The sequence below is a fragment of the Amphiura filiformis genome, chromosome 13 (genome assembly GCF_039555335.1).
Source record: "Amphiura filiformis chromosome 13, Afil_fr2py, whole genome shotgun sequence".
Lineage (NCBI taxonomy): Eukaryota > Metazoa > Echinodermata > Ophiuroidea > Amphilepidida > Amphiuridae > Amphiura > Amphiura filiformis.
In genome coordinates this window covers 54,186,936-54,206,409 of record NC_092640.1, presented here as the reverse complement: position 1 = coordinate 54,206,409, position 19,474 = coordinate 54,186,936, and the positions used below count along the sequence as shown (strand labels likewise).

The 19,474-nt window shown below is 38.3% G+C and overlaps 1 long non-coding RNA gene and 1 pseudogene across 1 annotated transcript in view; both read left to right on the top strand.

Annotated features, from left to right (window-relative positions):
• The window catches only part of LOC140167333 (uncharacterized), a 525,284-nt gene that overhangs the window by 378,900 nt on the left and 126,910 nt on the right, over positions 1-19,474 (top strand). The window lies entirely within an intron of this gene.
• On the top strand, positions 3,539-16,972 carry LOC140168740 (uncharacterized; annotated as a pseudogene).

Below are 19,474 nucleotides of genomic sequence, written 5' to 3'. Positions count from 1 at the left end.
ATACAACAATATTTTCAAATTGTTTTCAAAATGTTAGTGTAAACAATTTTTGCAAACATTTTTGCCAAATACTTTGTCAACACTTAAAATAACATTATATTAAAATATTTGCACCAGCAAATACAAAGTGTTTTAAAAATGTTTTTTACAAAACGTTTTAATAACATTTAAATGTCGGGTTATATAAAGGTCATGAAAACGTTTTTTAAATATTTTGGACAAACATATTTCCCAAAATATCAAGTTTTTACAAATGTTTTTGGAATGTTATTAAAACTTTTTTATACCCTTTATATAACCCGACATTTAAACGTGTTCTGTAAAACATTTTGTGTGTGCTGGGGAGCAGACTATCAGAAAATATTTTTTAATGTTGTGAAAACGTTTTATACCCTTAATACACCCTTTATATAATCCGACATTTACACGTTTTCTGACAACCTTTTTATACCCTTTTGCGAATGATGTCGAACACATTTTGTGTTTGCTGGGTAGGTAGACTTAGGACTATTAAATTTACTTACGATAATAAAAATATGGAATAATGCGGGGATGGTCACGGTTTTGTCGGGGGTGTGGTGCCGCCTCAAATCCATAAAAGTGTACTGGAATTATTAATTTCATGACACTATTTATATATTTATTTGCTTGTCTCAGCCTCGGTGGTGAATTTTGTATATTGTATTGTATTATATTACCACTGGAATTTGTCTGTATTGCATATTCTTATTGTATTTTTTTTGTGTGTGTGCTTGTATCATTATTGTACTGTTTTTATTTGCAACGCATAAAATGTTAAAATAAAAGCCCGATTTCGGGCATGAAATACAAAAAAAAAATATGGAATAACTTTTTCAATATTTTGCAGTCATCTAGGTTTCTAAATCAATAACCATAAATTTGGACCAAAGACCTCAGCAAACATACAAAAAAAAATAACATAGTTTACAAAATTCAGACAAATAATGTAGAAAATTAAATTAAAATCTGGAAATGCCTTTAATTATTAATAAGGTACTTTGAAAATACAAATGTGCAACCCGTTCACTTTTTCATTGGTTACTTCTGTAGGATGACACTCTCAAAATGACAGATAAATACGATCACATCATTCCTTGTCAAAAAAAAACAAAACCAAAAAACACCAAACAATATAAAGTTTCAAAGTGTTTACTTAATGTATGGTATGACTGGCTCTAAAATTTTATTCTATTTAACAGCAGTCTTAAAATTCATGTATATTAAAGATAAAATACAGAAAAGATAAATGTTAAGAGTCCCGCAGTCTATTACGTTCTGATCAGAGTAAAGGATGCAAAAGCGTGAGCAATATTCTAGCATTTTCACAATCCCCTACACAACCCTATCCCCCATAGCGACGGCCCTAGAAATACGGGTTGGAATATCGCTATATTTCGCACCTACGTTAGAGGGAGGGGGTGGGGGCGTTTTCACGTATTGTGGGACCCTGGTGGGACCTGAGAGCACACCAGACATATTGAACATGTTGAATTGCATTTTGAAAACGAGGAAAGTCATTCTGATATCAAATGATTTTGATACACCAAAGGTTTTCCTACATGCATGTACAATGTATGTAAGATTAGAATATTCTGGTTTTTGTTAATTCTTCATTTTTTTATTTGTTTTTGCTTTCAGTTCACCATACCGATCATGTTGGAAATTTCTATCAAATCTAAAATATCTAATGCATAGTTACTATATTAAATATTGTTACAACATTGAATCTGTGTACTACGTAATGAATATCTAGACCAGACACCAGATTTACACGGAACATTGATCATTTAATGGTGAAAACTATATTGTACAGAATTCGTGTCATTCTTCCTAAAACCAATGCCGTAGACAGAGTTCATGTCAGCATGATTCAGCAGATATATTTTAAAAGGGGTTAAAATGGCAAATCATTAAAATTGATATTTTGATATTTAACAGTACTCGAAGTAAACTTTATAAATCTGATGATTTCTACCTAAAGTGTATGTAGGTGGGATGAAAAGCCGACGATCAATTGAAAATTTTGACCTTTCGTATTGAAGATATGGATTTTTTCCCAAAACACCAAAAAAAATAATTAGGTCTTTTGGGAAAAAAATCCATATCTTCAATATGAAAGGTCAAAATTTTCAATTGATCGTCGGCTTTTCCTCCCAGCTTTTCCTCCCAGCTACATACACGTTAAGACTATATTTATTAAATTTATAAAATTTACTTCGAGGACTGTTATATCTCCAAAATGTGAAAAATATCAAATTTTAATAATTTGTCATAAAACTTGTATTATATCGTGAATTTCATAAAATGAAAATTATTTGATATCAGAAAGACATTCTTCGTATTCAGAATGCAATTCGATAGGTCTGATGTGCTCTCGTGTCCTACAAAAAATGCTGTCGAAACGCTCAAAACGCTCATTCCAGTTCTCTTAAACAATCATTCTGCACGACATTTCCATTCACAACGCACTTGCCCTATTTATATTCTGTATCATTTCCTTTTATGACAAAAATCCTGCTTGGATTATTTAAATAATTGTTTTAACGCATGTATTAATAACTATTTATTTGTTAACAAGTTGTTTTAATATTTTTCCACCACGCAACGCAAGTCCAATAAGTTTTCTAATTCTCAATTTACTCTGTTTTCTCAAACTTTTGTTTATTTTCATTCTTCTTTAATTTGAAATCTATAAGAAATACAACTTTATCGTTTTATTATTTTCTTATTTTAACAGATTAAATAAATTGAAGAAAGCAACATGAGTTTGGATCAGACAAGCGAGAAGTGTCCAGTTGCGGTTGTTGGAATTGGTAAGTACTGATATGGCATAAGCTATTTCTGTCTATTACAAATAATATAATATAATAATAATAATATATTTTGTAATAGTATTTGTAATAATAAGCTGTAAACAATATATGCCTATTATATTTTTTTTATTATAAAAGCGGCTCCACAAGACATCGTCGCCTGTATCACATACTGACGTATTTGCAATGGCTGCCTTGTGTGACCTTTTATTATTTTCATCTAATATTGTGATGAGAAACACTGTAAATATAAATATTTTAAATTAATGTTACATGGTTATCACAATATTACAATCCTATGGCATTTCACGAAAGAGAGAAGCATGGTGAAATATAAAATAACAATATGTAGAATACAACAATGATAATAAAAATTACCGAAGGCAGCTTTTGCAAATACGTCCGACGATACGTCTAATACCAAGACACTACTGCAGCGTGTATTAAAATAAAATTTAAAAAAAATTAAAAATAAAAATACAAATAAAAATACAAATATGAGGGCGCTCTTTGTTTACCCGACTCATCACAAAACCGACCTTTGGTGTTTCAGTCTGAGCTGCATCTCGGACTTATCCACATCAGCTCACCCACTCTCATCATCTACACATTTATAAATCTTCTGCGTTGATTTTAACTCTGGATGTTAGGATCATTTTGATCTAAAATGTGCATGTGCGTTGTTGTTTAAGGTTGCCGCATGCATGCCTGGTGGAGTGACTACACCGCAAGAATTCTGGGACGTGTTGGTCAATGGACAGGAGATGATTACCGAAATTCCACCAGACCGGTGGTCAATTGAATCATTCTATGATCCAGACCAATCCAATCACAGTAAGATGGTCACTAAAAGATGCGGGTTCATCCATGATATCGATAAGTTCGATAATACTTTCTTTAAGGTAAGGCGATACGCTGGTTTGCACGGTTTGTTATTCGATCGTTAGTTTGTGCTTAATTTTAAAAGTAAACTGGCCTTAAAAAGAAACTTACAATTTTTCACATGGTCATATCTTAAAATAGTGTCAATAAAAATGAACAAAAATTGCACACAGGATTACTTCAATACTCTACTCTAAACGCTGGTCAGTAACTAAACAGTTGTCCAACTGACACAACAGCAAATGCATTGACATGGAACAGCTGCCTGGACCACATTCACAGCCTAATAATTGGCACCCAACACAAAAAATCTGTGAGTAAATGGAATAGTGTGGAACAAGATCTGTTTCTCGAAGAAAGTGTGTGAAAAGCAGAAGCAACCCCGTTCCACACTATTCCACTTACTCTTTGGAAATAATCACCTGTGCAAGGATCTTGCACGCATTCTCACAGATTTCTTTTGCTGGGTTCCAATTATTCGCCTGTGAATGTGGTCCCGGAAGCTGTTCCATGTCAGTGTATTTTACTGTTGTGTCTGTTGGACAACTGCTTGGTTACTGACATGTGTTTAGAGTAGAGGATTGAAGTAATCCTGTGTGTATTTTTGTTCATTTTTATGGACAGCATTTTAAGATATGACCTTGTGAAAAATTATAAGTTTCTTTTTGAGGCCAGTTTTATTATGTTTTTTGTCTTGGGCTGGTAGTTCAAATTAATGTTCATGATTCTTTGGTTCATCTACTAAACTATTTTGCTCAGAGTAAAACAACAAGTAATACTTGGGTTAAAGTGAAAGTTAATTGACATTGATTAGCTGTGCTCTGCAATGTTCTTGGTTTTTTTAAATCAAATTTTGCTCATATTATATATCTTTTCATTTATCATTAATATTAGATTTCACCAAGAGAAGCCGCTTCCATGGATCCACAACAACGTCATATTCTAGAAGTTACCTATGAAGCTTTCCAAGACGCAGGTAATTTATAAGTTAGCATAGTAACAAAAGCTTCAACATCAACAATAGAGCAGTAGGAACAACAGTGATAAGCAAAATATCCACATTCCACACCAATTGACAATATTATCGCCACCATCAACAATAAAGATACCACATCTACCTCACCATCATCAGAAGCATACATTAACAGCAATAAACTTCCAGTGCCCATTTCCCATTCACCGTTATGTATTCTTCTCCCTTGCGTTATAGTTTACGAGCTACCCTTCATACTGCAGTTACTGTCCGTTTTCCTATACACAATACACAGTGCTCTCACCATTGACGCGTGGCCCCTACAAATGATGTATGTTGGGAGAATGGACACTTGCCTAGTTAACATCACTGTGTGAAAAATAACCAGCCAATATTTTATTTATTCTCCAAAACTTCTAGCAAATATATTTCTCTAACATGACCTAAAATTACAGCTAGGTTAGATGTTCAGAAATGGTCGTACTTTTGTAAAATATGAGTGAGGGCAAGGCATAGCTAGCCAACTCCCGTGTTATTTGAATGGAGATTTGACCGAAAATATTGGTATCGGACCGCTCACTTCTGAAGGATGCCACAAAAAACCGGTAAAAGCTACATTTAAATTATTCTAAATAGGTTCTAGAAAATAAAGTTTTGTAACATGTCCTAAATTTTTAGCTAATTTAGGTGTTTGGAGAGGGTCGTACTTTTGTGTTTTAGGAAGGACATGTAAACGACAGATAACACCAAAAATATGAAGAAATTATTTCTAAACCGTGTTAAGTCAAAAATCATTATGTTGCTCATTTTCAAGAATGCTGGTTTACAAAAAGCACGACATTGTCTGATTTCGTGAACAAAGCCACACATAACATTGTTTCCTTTCGTTTCCTTTATAATCGGTTACCCAACTGAAGCTATAAATACCAGCTTTATTGCGATATCGCACATGAAAACAGTCACTTGTGTACAACCAGAGAAGATCCGATTTAATCAGTTGAGCTGTTTCAATGAGTGTTATCTTGGTTTAATAGCTTTTAATGGGGTTAAGTCCTGCAAAGGTCGAGATGAATTCTACTGTAGACATGACTGCATCATGTCATAACCCAAATTGTATAAACCCTGCATGCTAAACAGTGCGTTATCTGAAACCAGCACGCAAGCAATAGATTCTTGATAATACTCGGGTGGGGGGGGTGGGTCGTAGAAAGTATATATGCTCAAATACTAGAAATACTACTTTCACATAATTAATAACTTGTCTGTTCGATATATGTAACATCAAAAGGTAGGAGTATACATTATGTGGTGTTAAAATTATAGTATTGTTTTTTCCCGGCGCAGAATGACGAGTTTTGTTATGTTTGGAGCTATAAAAATATATTTAATGATTTGTAATGCGATCAAGCAAAATCAGTCAGAACTTGTTTTGGAAACTCTTTAATTGCTCATATCTTTGGAACTGGTTGTTCAATTTCAATGGGGTTTTCTGCAAAATGCAGCTTTGTAAATGCTTTTTACTATCTTATTAGAAACTGAAAATATAATATTCCCGAGGTCCGACTGATTTTGCTTGATCGCATCACATTTAATGAACCAACTCATCCAGGGAAAATAATCGCATTTCTATTAATAAAAAAGTTCAGATATTGCTACGGTATTGCTATTATGCTATATAAACGGGTTGACCATAAACAACAGGACACCATCATTACAAATAGTCATCATTATTTTTATAAATGGAATTAAGTAAAAATATATATAAAGAAACACAATTATTGTCAGCGCCTAATATATATCATCATAGTGTTACGAGTCCCACTGACTCAAGGCCAAAATCACCTTTTACCCGAACTCACACGAATGCACAACACAAATACACTGTTTGATTTTAAGCTAACAAATCTAAGTCTTTAATTGAAAACAAAGTATGCTTGGTACATATAACAACAATTACAATAAAATCACACAATCAGTTTTATTCTATCGGTACTTAACCAGCGATCTTCTTGTTGGTGATTCTAGAGTTCTTGCAATGTTCTGGACGACTGATGTAATATATCCTTATTCACTTGTCCTGCGAAAATCAGCGAAGTCCATTGTACACTTGCATTTATAAGTCCTTGCGTATAAAATCCTCATACGAAAATGATGATGCTTCCTCCAATCTCCTTTGCGCTGCCATCTCCACAAATATATCTCCTTGCGCTGCTTTCTCCACAAATATATCACCTTGCGCTGCTTTCTCCAAAAATGGTGTTTCTTTCACCAATCACTCTTTTTCCATGGAACAGGTTTCTTTAACACAGCTCCGCTGTTTTTTGACATATGCCTGGCCTTCACAAACCCAGCAAACTCCAGCAATTTGACAGAAGAACTTTTAATCCTTTGATGAGGAAGAGCACTTTTGTGTGCTCGCTGTCTTCTTCGTTGCTGTATTAAAATTAGCTCAATTATTGGCTGTATAAACTGGTTAAAATGTACTTCTTTTTTGAAGCACGAAGACCATCACACACATGTGGAGTTTCTCAATCTCCCATGGCATTCTGTAATGTCCCAACAAAAGCCTCCAGCTTTTTATATCAGTACTCATGCAAAAACCCATCATCTATTAATAAACCATTACTTCAATCACATTTTCACAACATTGCTGCAATCTTGGGATTTCCCAAGATTAATTATACACATTCACCTTTCACATTACATCACTTCCTGGTTTTTTTTCTGACTATGGTGCAATATACTGAACTGGGGAAGTTCCAAACATAGATCTGACTTTGTTTACAATAATTTTTGGGGAATTCCAAAAATGACTTTCCACACCATCATCTTGCACGTACAAGGGGGTTTCTCATCTCATGAAATACTTTCAGCTTGTAAACAAAGTTAAATAATTAAATTAAATCAAATTACTCAGGGCACATCACAATAGATTCATACCTATCATCATCACTATAGTAGTTTCAAACTGTTTTTAAAAATTGTAAGATTCCACTGCCGTACGTTGTGAAGGCCTATAATAAATTCTCGTTGATATTACATAGTGTCTTTTCTCATCTTCACTGCATAAATAGAAGCTTGTATTTTTCTCATCACCATCCTAAAATTTGACGTTCAAAATTTCGATTTTGAAGCCATTTTTCAAAAGTCACTACGGTCAAGGTCAAGTCACATATTGGGGTGTGTTTGTGTTAGCCCGAAACATCATGGCCATGTTCCTTCCTCACTATGGCCATGAATGCCCTACGTACGTAAAACGGGGCACCGCGTACTCACATCGCGGTGATGACGTCACACTGACGGCATCTATTTATAGGAAGAATTCAAAACACGGCGACGATAACAGTCGCAAGTCTGGTCTTTTACATCCTCAAATGTGCTCAAAATTTACGAACATGCACCAAATATGTTTTGTTTAAGTCTCATCTTTACGTGAGGAATGGTAGGAAGTGGTATTTATGAGAAAAAGTGGTATTTTATGTGTACCCTGGACCAGATATGCTCAGGAGTCTCAGACCTTCTTACGGAGAAGGACATTGGAAATTGTAGTGACGGAGGTGTGAGTACCTCGGGCTAGGTTTGTGTATGTGACGTGTATTTGGGTTTATACACGTCACATTAGTGGGTATAAGATGCCCTCAATGTATCCCCGGGGAATATTTGACATGCCCCCTCTCTTCTCCCTGGGGAAAGTCATTAATGTAACCGTACAAAAGATGACCACCCGGCTCCCTCCTCGTTTCTCTGAGGGTAGGGGTCTTAATCGTGATCATTAAATGGCACAGAACATATAGAGTATTCATTTATGTATTACGTTCCACTATAAAGGGAGCTCAATTATGACCCCTATCCTCAGATATGTGAGGAGGGAGCTGGGGATCATCTTTTGTGCGGTTACATTAATGACTTTCCCCACAAACATACATCACGTACACAAACCCATCTCAATATGTGACTTGACCTTGACCGTGGTGACGTTTGAAAAATGGCTTCAAATTCGAAATTTTAGCCTCCATTTTCCCCCTCCCTCAAGATGTGGTTGATAGCGGATAATAGCGAGTTAATTTTGTCTACCACTTAGGGAACAAGTGATGCAATGAAAGATCAAGCACAATTATCAATAATATTATCATCATATCCTATGTTATCCAAAATGCTGATATATTTATTTGATCCTTTAATTCTTTTGAGGAGTGTATTGCACTTATAATGTTATAGAAAGCGTGCACATACGACGCATATAATCATAAAGGAGTATCGGTAAGCTGTTACTAACATGGACCTACCCATAATGCAATGGGCATGTGATTTCTTCGGAAATACAATTTAATTTGAACGTCAAATTTCAGGATAGTAATGAGAAAAATAGGATCTATTATAATGATACAAAATCTCATCAACAACGAGGTAAATCGGGAGGGGGGGCTGTCGGTCGGATCAAGGACCATTAATTCATTGTGTTGTATTTACCTTCATTTGTTTATTTATGTTTTTATTTTATGTTTTCAGGAATCATTCCTGAAACATTAGGTGAAAGCTGCGGTGTTTACATAGGCGTTAGTACTATGGATTACCACATCATGTCAATGGACACATCTTTGACCAACCCATACACCCATACAGGTAGCGTACATTCTGTAATAGCAAACCGTATTTCCTACGCATTCGATATTAGTGGTCCAAGCATTGTAGTAGATACTGCCTGTGCATCTTCTTTAACCGCCTTGCATATGGCCTGCACTGCTATACGGGAAGGAGAGTGTACGACTGCAGTTGCCGGTGGCTGCCAGAGTATACTTCTGCCAGAAGTCATGGTAGGACTCAGCACACTTGGGGTATTGAGTCCCGAAGGCAAATGTTGCCCGTTTTCTGATACAGCTAAAGGTTACGTAAGAAGTGAAGGATGGGGCACATTTATACTTGAGCGTCTGGATGATGCATTGGTTAACAAAGACCATATTTATGCAGTTATAAGAGGAAGCGCCATCGGCGCCAGTGGATTCAGCAAGAGTCTTACTATGCCATCTGCAGAAGCACAAGAAATGGTCATGCGAAACGTATACAACAGATTCAGTATACCAATGTCCTCAGTGCAGTACGTAGAAGCCCATGGAACTGGGACATCTGTTGGGGATCCAATTGAAGCAGGTGCTATCGGGGCAGTTTTTGGACCAAGTCGGAAAAGTCCAATCAAAATAGGGTCTGTGAAAGGTAACTTTGGCCACAATGAGGGTGCTGCTGGGATCACAGCTGCGATCAAGGTTGCTCTGATGTTGACGAACAAACAGCTGGTTCCAACCATCAATTTTCATGAATTTAACCCTAAAATCAACAAAGATGTGCTCAACATTGAAGTTCAAAGGGATATAGACGAAATCCAAGATGATGGATCCCCCTTTACCATTGGGTTAAACAGTTTTGGCTTTGCTGGTGCAATTGCACACATGGTATTCCAAGAGGCACCTAAATCAGATGTGACGCCAAAAGAAAAGTCTGGCTGGTCCTTCGGAAAGGAGTCCTCCACTGAAGGCAAGTCAATTGTAGTTCCTTTATCTGCAAATACCCCCGAAGCACTCAAAGATCTAACTGCCAAATGGGAGTCATTTGAGTGTAACAAGGATGCCCTCTCAGTCGCAGCTTGGCAGGCAACAAGGAGGTATCACCATCCATGCAGGATGACTGTCATAGCAAACTCTGCTGCAAACTTCCGCAACGCTATTCTTGCTTTCACTCAGAACACAGGATCAGAATCTGTAGTGGTCGGCAGAGTGAATCCAAACAAACCGAAAATATGCTTTGTTTTTCCAGGACAAGGTCAACAATGGATTGACATGGGGCGAAGGTTATTTGAACATGAGCAGGTATTCCATGACAGTGTTGTTGAATGTGACGAGTTATTCAAGGAATTAAGTGGATGGTCAGTGCTGAAATCATGTGGTCTATTTGGTAGCCGGAATATCGCCGAAGCTACTTCGCCATTCACATCTGCTGAAGATGCTCTGCAAAGTGTTGAGGTGATCCAACCTGCTATCCTCTTCATTCAGATCGGAATGTACCGGCTGTGGTCACATTGGGGAGTAGAACCTGATATAGTGGTAGGTCATAGTTTAGGTGAAGTGGCAGCAGCCTATGCATGCGAAGGTTTGACTCTTCAAGTAGCGATTGCTGTGATATATCATCGAAGTCACGAACAAGCAAAACTGACGGGAGCAGGATGCATGGCTGCACTCCGAGCTACTGTAGAACAAGCCAAAGTCATATGTAAACAACATCAGAATGTCTACATCGCTGCCATCAACGGTCCTGGTGCTATCACTCTTGCTGGAGACAGTGATGAGATTGCAGCCATTGTTGATAAACATCCTGGCAGCAAAACAGCTTCGCGTAACCTCTGCCTTTCACACTCCAGAGATGGACCCAATAGAAGAGTCTTTCAACCAGGTAATGCAGGGTATCATTACATCAGAGACAGTGACAGACCAAGTCCATTTCTACTCTACGGTAACTGGCCACTACCACCAAGAAGCTTTAGACGCAGAGTATTGGTGGAATAATATCCGCAAACCCGTCCTCTTTCAATTTGCAGTGGAAGAACTTCTTCAGGACTCCAACATTGATATATTCCTCGAGGTATCTGCATCAGCCACACTGCTCTCTTGTGTGAAGCAGATCGTCCGATCCATAGATCCGAAGCGCAGTATTTCAACAGTCAATTCTAGCATCAGAGACAAGGATGATTTGCATTCCATTCAGCGAGCTATAGGATGTCTTTACGTTGCCGGCGTAGATCCTCACTGGGCTGCTATCACCAAGAACGCTGCAGAATGGGCACCGATACCAACATACCAATGGCAGCATCAAAGCTTTTGGTTGGAGACAGAAGAACGTCGAGAAAAACGCTTAGGACTTGATGACAGATCATTCAAAGGACAAAATGGCAAGATTACCATGACGAATTTCCCGTATTTAGCTGATCACGTGGAAAACGACAAAATTGTCTTCCCAAGCGCAGGCTATGTAGAGTTCATCACTGAGATGAGTTTCAAAGACCACGAAGCTCCACGTATGAAAGATGTGAACTTCACAAGGGTTTTACCATGGCCTAAAGATAGTGACAAGAAAGGTGTTCTCCATCTAGATCTTCACAAAGAAGGAGACCACGTGCAAGTCAAATGCGACAACAACGTTCACTGCAATGCTATCATCGACACCAAAACAGATGCAACGTCTAAGGAAATGATATTACCAGTTGAGAAGATCATAAAGAGATGCGACAATGAGATCACAAAAGAAGAGATGAATGCCACGATGCAGAGTGTTGGTTTTTCCTACGGCCCTGCTTTTCAAATAGTAGACAAAGCTTTCTTAGGTGATGACGAGTCAATAGCATATTTATCTCCAATTTCGGACTCCAATCAGAGAATTTCCATTCCTCATTTGGATGCCACCTTCCAACTGGCTTTGGCTAGCATTGGACCAGGTGCAACGATGTATAAACCAGTTCATATAGACACCCTCCAGATGACAGATCCATCCCTACCAACACGACAGCCAATCATTGTTTACACCAATATAGTTGACTGTAACAGCACTATTTTGACTGCTGACATCACAATGGCTACAGAAAGTGGTAAAATCTTAGCTCAAATATCAGGACTCCGAAACTTCTATGGTATTCAGTCAGACATTGATATTGGTACATGTATCTACACGACCCAATGGCAACCAATCGCGGCTTGTTCACTCCCACCATCCGTCATCAAGGAGGTTTTAGAAGAGTCTCATCTTGTTTCCACTCATGAAGAAGAGATGAATGCTATTCATCGTGCTGAGGAAGTACTTGATGACATAGAAGCAATTTGCACATCCTACATCCGAAATGCACTAGAAACAGTTCCAGAAGAAGAACGATGCAAAGGACAAAGTTGTGAGAAATATATTACCCGTTTCAAAACTATCGCATCATCTTCTTCAGTCAAAGATATACCATATGATGCAATCCCAGAGATAATGGAAAGAGTCAAGAAGCACTGTCCCGAGCTGGATGCGGAGATCAGTCTTACGAAAACTCTTGGCGAAGCCCTTCCAGACACATTAAGAGACCCACAAGTAGCTGTCTCAATCATGTTTTCTCCGGAAGGGTTAGACAGATACTTCTACGATTCTCTCACCACAAGAGTGCATTACAAAGCAGCAGCAGAGGCTATCAACAAAGCTGTGGTGGAGGGGTTAAAACAAAAACGCGTGGTTCGGATTTTGGAGCTAGGAGCACGAATTGGCGGCCTAACCCGCTTCATCGTAAAGCCACTCAAAGATCTTGGATTGTCTAATCAAGTGGAGTACGTTTTCACAGATGTCAGTGCTACATTCTTCAAACAAGGCCAAGAAAATCTATCAATGTATCCCTTCATCCAGTACAAGCAGATTGATATCGAGAAGGATGTTGTGGATCAGGGGTTTGTGCCAGGTAGTTATGACATTGTCATCTGCTTAGATACCCTACATGCCGCTGTTGATGTCAACAGAAGCTCAGGTTACATTGCCAACCTCCTCACTCAAGATGGCCTCATGTTTATCATTGAGGGCACGAATACTCACTTCCTGAGAGAGTTGTGGTTTGGTGCTATGGTGTTTGATGACTACCGCAAAGAAAGATATTGGATGGAACGTCAGACTTGGGTGGATGTCATGCGCAGTATTGGTCTTCATGACGTCTCGTCAGCTTCTACACCAAAAGTGTTTTTCCATAGTGTTGTAGTTGGACGAAAGAATGAAAAGGAGAATAGAATGAAGTTCCAAACGAGGGACAATGATGGGATCATTGAAACGGCTGCTTCTACAAAATTGATGATTGTCCGAGAAATCAACAAGCTGGAGGACGAGATTGAAGCAGCCTACAGGGGAGATATTGACATCAAAGCATTTTCTGAAGCGACAGAATTCGCCAGTCTCTTCCATGAACACACCGCTTCTCCGGTGAACGTGATGTACATCTACAGTGATGCTGATAGTAAACTACATGTACTGTTGAAGCTTCTGCAAGCAGTTGAGCGTTATCCACAGAGTGTTAAATGTGTTTGGGTGCTAACAACGGGCGGCAACAAGGAATCCACCTTTCCCAACACATCCTTGGCTATTGGACTGGCTAGAGCCGCCAGCAACCAAGTTCCAAATGTCCCCATCTACTCAGTTGATTTTGATTCAGGCTGCAGTGTTAAAGAAAACTTCCAAACACTGATGAAAATGATGAAGGAACCAAACGTACCAGAGAGAGAAATTGCCATCCGAAAGGGAGTTCGATGTGCTCCACGTATAGTTCATCACGAGTTGGAAACCAACAGAACAGTTTCTACAAGCACGACAAGTTGGAGAGTGGAACAGGTTATCTCTCAGAAAGGCAGTGGATCTATTGACGATCTTGCTTTCCATGATATCGCTAATATGAAAACTACACCGGGCCATGTCAAGATCTGTGCACGAGCAGCTCCTCTGAACTTCAAAGATGTTATGATGTCGATGGGTCTGCTAGAGGGATTAGAATCAGAATCGCATCCGTCTTTTGGAATTGAATGCGCTGGAATTGTAGAAGAAGTTGGAGTTGGAGTGAAGAATGTGAAAGTTGGTGATGAAGTGATTGCGTTCAGCAAAAAGTGCTTTGCTTCTCATGTTATATGTGATGCACAACTGACAGCACCGAAACCGAAGCGACTTAATTGGACGGAAAGTGCCTCAATTGGAGTGGTGTTTGTAACAGCCTACATGAGTCTAGTTGAACGTGCTAATCTTCAACCAGATGAGACAATTCTGATTCACTCTGCGTGTGGTGGTGTTGGATTGGCAGCTATTCAAATCGCAAGAATGCTGGGAGCCAAAATAATCTGCACTGCGGGCACAGACGAGAAACGACAATACCTACGAGATATAATTGGGGTAGAGATGGTCAGTGATTCTCGATCAACCAAATTCTACGATGATATCATGAGCTATACAAAAGGTCGAGGTGTGGATGTTGTCCTTAACTCCCTTTCAGGCAAGCTATTAGCTACAAGCATGTCAGTTCTTGCTCCATGTGGACGATTCTGTGAAATTGGCAAACGGGATATTCTACAGAATTCATACCTTTCAATGAATGCTCTTTTGGAAAACAAGAGTTTCATTTCATGCCAAGTGGATATACTCATGCGACAGAGTCCCGGTTCAGTTCAACGGCTGATGCAGAAAGTAGTCAACTTGTTCGAAACAAACAAGCTGAAACCAATACCAACATCAGTGTATCCAATGAAGAAGTTAACAGATGCATTTCGGTTCATGGCAAAGGGATCGCACATTGGCAAGATTGTGTTTGATATATCCGATGACTTCCAACCAGAAGAATTAAAACCAGCTTTACAACAGTTTTCATCCACAGCAACATACATCGTGACAGGTGGTTATGGTGGTATTGGTCAAGCTTTGTCCAGGTGGCTCTGCGACAATGGCGCAAGACATATCGTCCTTGTATCTCGAAATGGAGCAAGAACTGCAGCAGCACGAAGAATGGTGAACTACCTACAAACTAATGGAGTGACAGTTAGCAAGTACCAAATTGACGTAGCTGATGAAAAGGGTGTTAGTCACATGTTGGACAGTCTACGTAATGACAGTACAGTTCCACCAATTAAAGGTATCTTCCATCTAGCTGGTGTGATCGAAGAGGAGAAGCTTTCTGAGATAACACATGAACAAGCGAATCGCATCCTTGATGCAAAGGTATCGGGAGCTCATCACTTGCATACTCTGACCAAAGAAGATGATCTAGACATATTCTTTCTTCTTTCATCTCTTGCTGCTCTCTGGGGTCACCCAGCACAACCAATCTACTGTGCTGCCAACAACTACTTAGATGGTCTTGCTGAAAAGCGCCATTCTGAAGGCTTGCCAGCTCTCTCGATTCAAAGGGGCAGGCTATTTGGCAGACAAAGATGACGAAGTGAAAATATTGGCAATGAAAGGCTTGCTGCAGATTCATGTGGATGAGTTTCTGAATGTACTTGGAAGACACCTGCAACAGAGAGATCTACCCGTGGTGTGCTTAGCAAATCAGGTAAGTAAAAAGTATCTAAACGTTTCCTTGTATGAACAACGTATCATGCTTCTAACATTATAATATAATATATTGTAGCTCCAGTTACACCTCATTCATTTCCATGGACCTTTGGATTTATTAAAATTAGCATTTTACTTAAAATCAATATCACAGAGCAGTAGTGATAGTTCCCATGCCCCTCCAGTGAACCCAGGATAATATCGCTATGAACACGACAGAGTGCCGAATACGCAAAATTGCTGTTCTGAGTAAACGGCGTTTGAAAAACCTTGGTACCATTCCATTGGTCCTTCTGAAAATTAAGAACATTCTTGAGCACTCATTTGAAATGTATATTATAGAAGTGAATGTGCATAAATTATTTGCAATACTTATATGCTCTGAAACAATCGATGTCATCCTCCAAACGGGTATTTACAGCTATACGGTTTTATGCTAAATCAAGAAAGACAATGTGACAATTGTCTCTAGAGAAGGTTTTTTTATGTTATACTGGGACTATTGTGAAATATGAAAATGGTCAAAAAATATTTAAAAAGATCTTTTGGTTTCTATTTACAGACGGTAGTGGATAAAGTAGTCAAGTTCAATTTTGTATTACAAAAACGGTTGGTCATATCTATGGCATTTACTTCAGGAGTTATAAGGTCAACAAAAGGTTACATTTTCAACAACATGCAATTTTTGATATACCAAATTGTTCATATAATGGGTATACTTTTAACTTATATTGAGATTTAACTGATTTATTTTGAAATATATAAAAAATGCTGTTTCCTGATCATTCTACGTATTAAAGATATACGTATTAAAAGACTTTTCTTAAACATGTTCTTCATATCTCTACAGGACTGGGGTTCAACTCAGCAATTCTGCCACAAGTCCATGCTCAAATTTCATCATCTCACAACTAGCAGCAAGGCAACTGACAAAGTAGACAGCGCCATCGGCAAAGAAGACATGGAAAATGGGATCAAATCCAAGATGGCTGACCTACTCTGCATGCCAGTAGATGACATAGATGTTACCCAACCCATGATCAACTATGGTGTGGACTCACTGGTTGCCATGGAGATGGTTAGTTGGGTAACCAATCAGCTTGGTGTTTCCATATCTCGATTAGACATTCTTGGAGGTATTACTACTGCTGCATTGCTTCAAAAAGCTATAGATTCATAAGTATTGTAAGTCATTTACGAACTTAGACGGGGAATATATGAAAATAAGGGGGGTTACGTCAAAAAAATTGCAACAAAAGGTTTTTTAACTGATTTTGGTACTATGGGACCTCAGGAATAAAAGAAAAAAGTCCCAAAAATCGGGCTACCGGAAAGTGGTTTTTCAAGATGGCGTCCAAAATGGCCGCCAAAAAATCTTAAAATTACTATAATTCATTTATTTTTCACCACAGAGTTGGAATTTTGGTGTCTAAACCCATGTTTTGGGGGTCAATGATTTTATTATGATCAACAAAAATATTGCAGAGTGATCAGATAACCTAGAAATCCAAGATGGCGTCCAAAATGGCCGCCGATACCCTTAAAATTGCTATAAATCACTTATTTCTTGTCATAGAGCTATAATTTTGGTGTCTATCCCTATGTTTGTGAGTTCAACAAATCCATTGAGACCATTAAAACTTTCACCAAGTGATATCATCCATCTTGAATTTCAAAATGGCTGCCATTTCTGATATATTTTGCCAAAATTGCAATTTTTTTTAATGTTTTATAAAACTGTTTTATTAAACAATTAAAAAAACAAAACAAATAAAATGGAATCATTATTTTATTAATAAATGATTTATTCAATATATTTCCATCAATAAGGATATTGATATCTTATGGGAGCTCTTGATCAACTTCAAACAAGCAACTCCTAATTGGCCAGGAATGATGCACACTATCCATAGAGGAAACAAGCACCCGGGTCAGTCTTCGGTTGATTTGATTTGATTTGATTTGTTCGGGTTTGGACAACCCTGGATAACCCAAGAAAGCCTCTATTGAAGCTTATTTCCATTGGGGTCTATTTGAACACCGGGACGGGTTGGGAACAGTTAGGGGTTAACACCCTACTCTTTTCGAAACTGGCTGCGAGATATATGTACAGGTATGGCTCTCTGCACACGGGACCAACGGCTTGACGTCCCCTCCGAAGGACGGAGTACTTTCATGATTTATTTACCCAATTCTAAATGAACCATGGGAGAGCGGAAGTCTGAATTTAATCTGCAGATGTTGCCAATTAATTTCAGACTTTTTTCTCCAAGTCAATATCCCAGCAAATCACCACCGCCGGGAATCGAACCCATTACCTCATGCACTAAAGGCAAGTACCCTAACCATTGCGCCACGCTCTCCCGCTGGTTGTTGTGTTTTTGCCTATGATAGACATGTAATCAGGGGATAAGACCTGTATTCTTTCCACATTGGAGCCAGGGCATTGGAGTTCCTTTGCAGTTTGGCAATGAAATATAACCTGTCACCAATAGTCATATTTGACCAGCCCCTATGCTGAGATCATCCAATATTGCAGAGTGATCAGATAACCTAGAAATCCAAGATGGTGTCCAAAATGGCCGCAAAAAACAACAACCTTATAATTTACTTATTTTTCACCCATGAGTTGCAATTTTGGTGTCTACACCCATGTTTTGGGGGTCAAGGATTCCTCTTTGACTAACAAAAATATTTCAGATTAATCAGATAAGCAAGCTATAAATCCAAATTGGCTGCCTAAAATCTGGAATTTAGGTGATAGTTTTTAACGCAATAATGATCTATTGAAAGTTGACATTTTAGTATCTACACCCATGTTTGGAGGTCCAACCAAAAAATTTAATTTGGCATCCAATATGGTCGCCAAAATTGTTTTATACTGTATATATTACCTGTCGTTTGAGGTTGGTAGTGACGTGTCTCACTATGATTGGTTGGTAAAGTGAGAAAAACCTTAAAATGACTTGAACTGTATTTATATTATCTTACAAGTACTTCCCAGTGGGTAAAGACAACAGCCACAAAGTTGCCAGCACTGATGGAGTCGGAAAAAAAAATGCAGTGCGATGGTTGGTTGGTTGGTTGGTTGGATGGTTGGTTGGTTGGTTGGTTGGTTGATATCCCTACCATCCCTATGCAGGAGTACTGAGACAAGTCTCCTAGTTAAGCTGAAATAGATTGCCCAATTTCAGCAATGATAATATAAAAGTCAATATTGGTGAGACACAATAGGCAGGTCAAATGTTGGCTGTCATAAATTGGCTAGTCAAAATTAGGTAGAGGCGTAATCCCATTGGCTTGTAAAGAGTCTAATTTGGAAAAGAGTTCATACAATATTATGTAGACTCGGACATAATTGGTATAGAGAGTTCATACAATATTATGTAGACTCTGACATAATAGGCATAACGAGTTCATACAATTTTTTGTATACTCAGTCATACATATAGGCACATGATGATGATGTTTTACTACATTGTAGAAGCCTTCATTGTCAATATCATATGACGTCCCTTACTCAGGCAGGACTAAAATGCTGATCATTTTAATTGAGTTAATTGGCTATAGTACATCATTTTCACTCTCCATCTCATCTTCCATAACTATTTGATTGCTGTGTGGGTTGTTACATGAGTCAGTTTGACAGGGACCACATCCAGCATGACATGGTAGTCCGTATATCTTTGGCAGCTGCAGC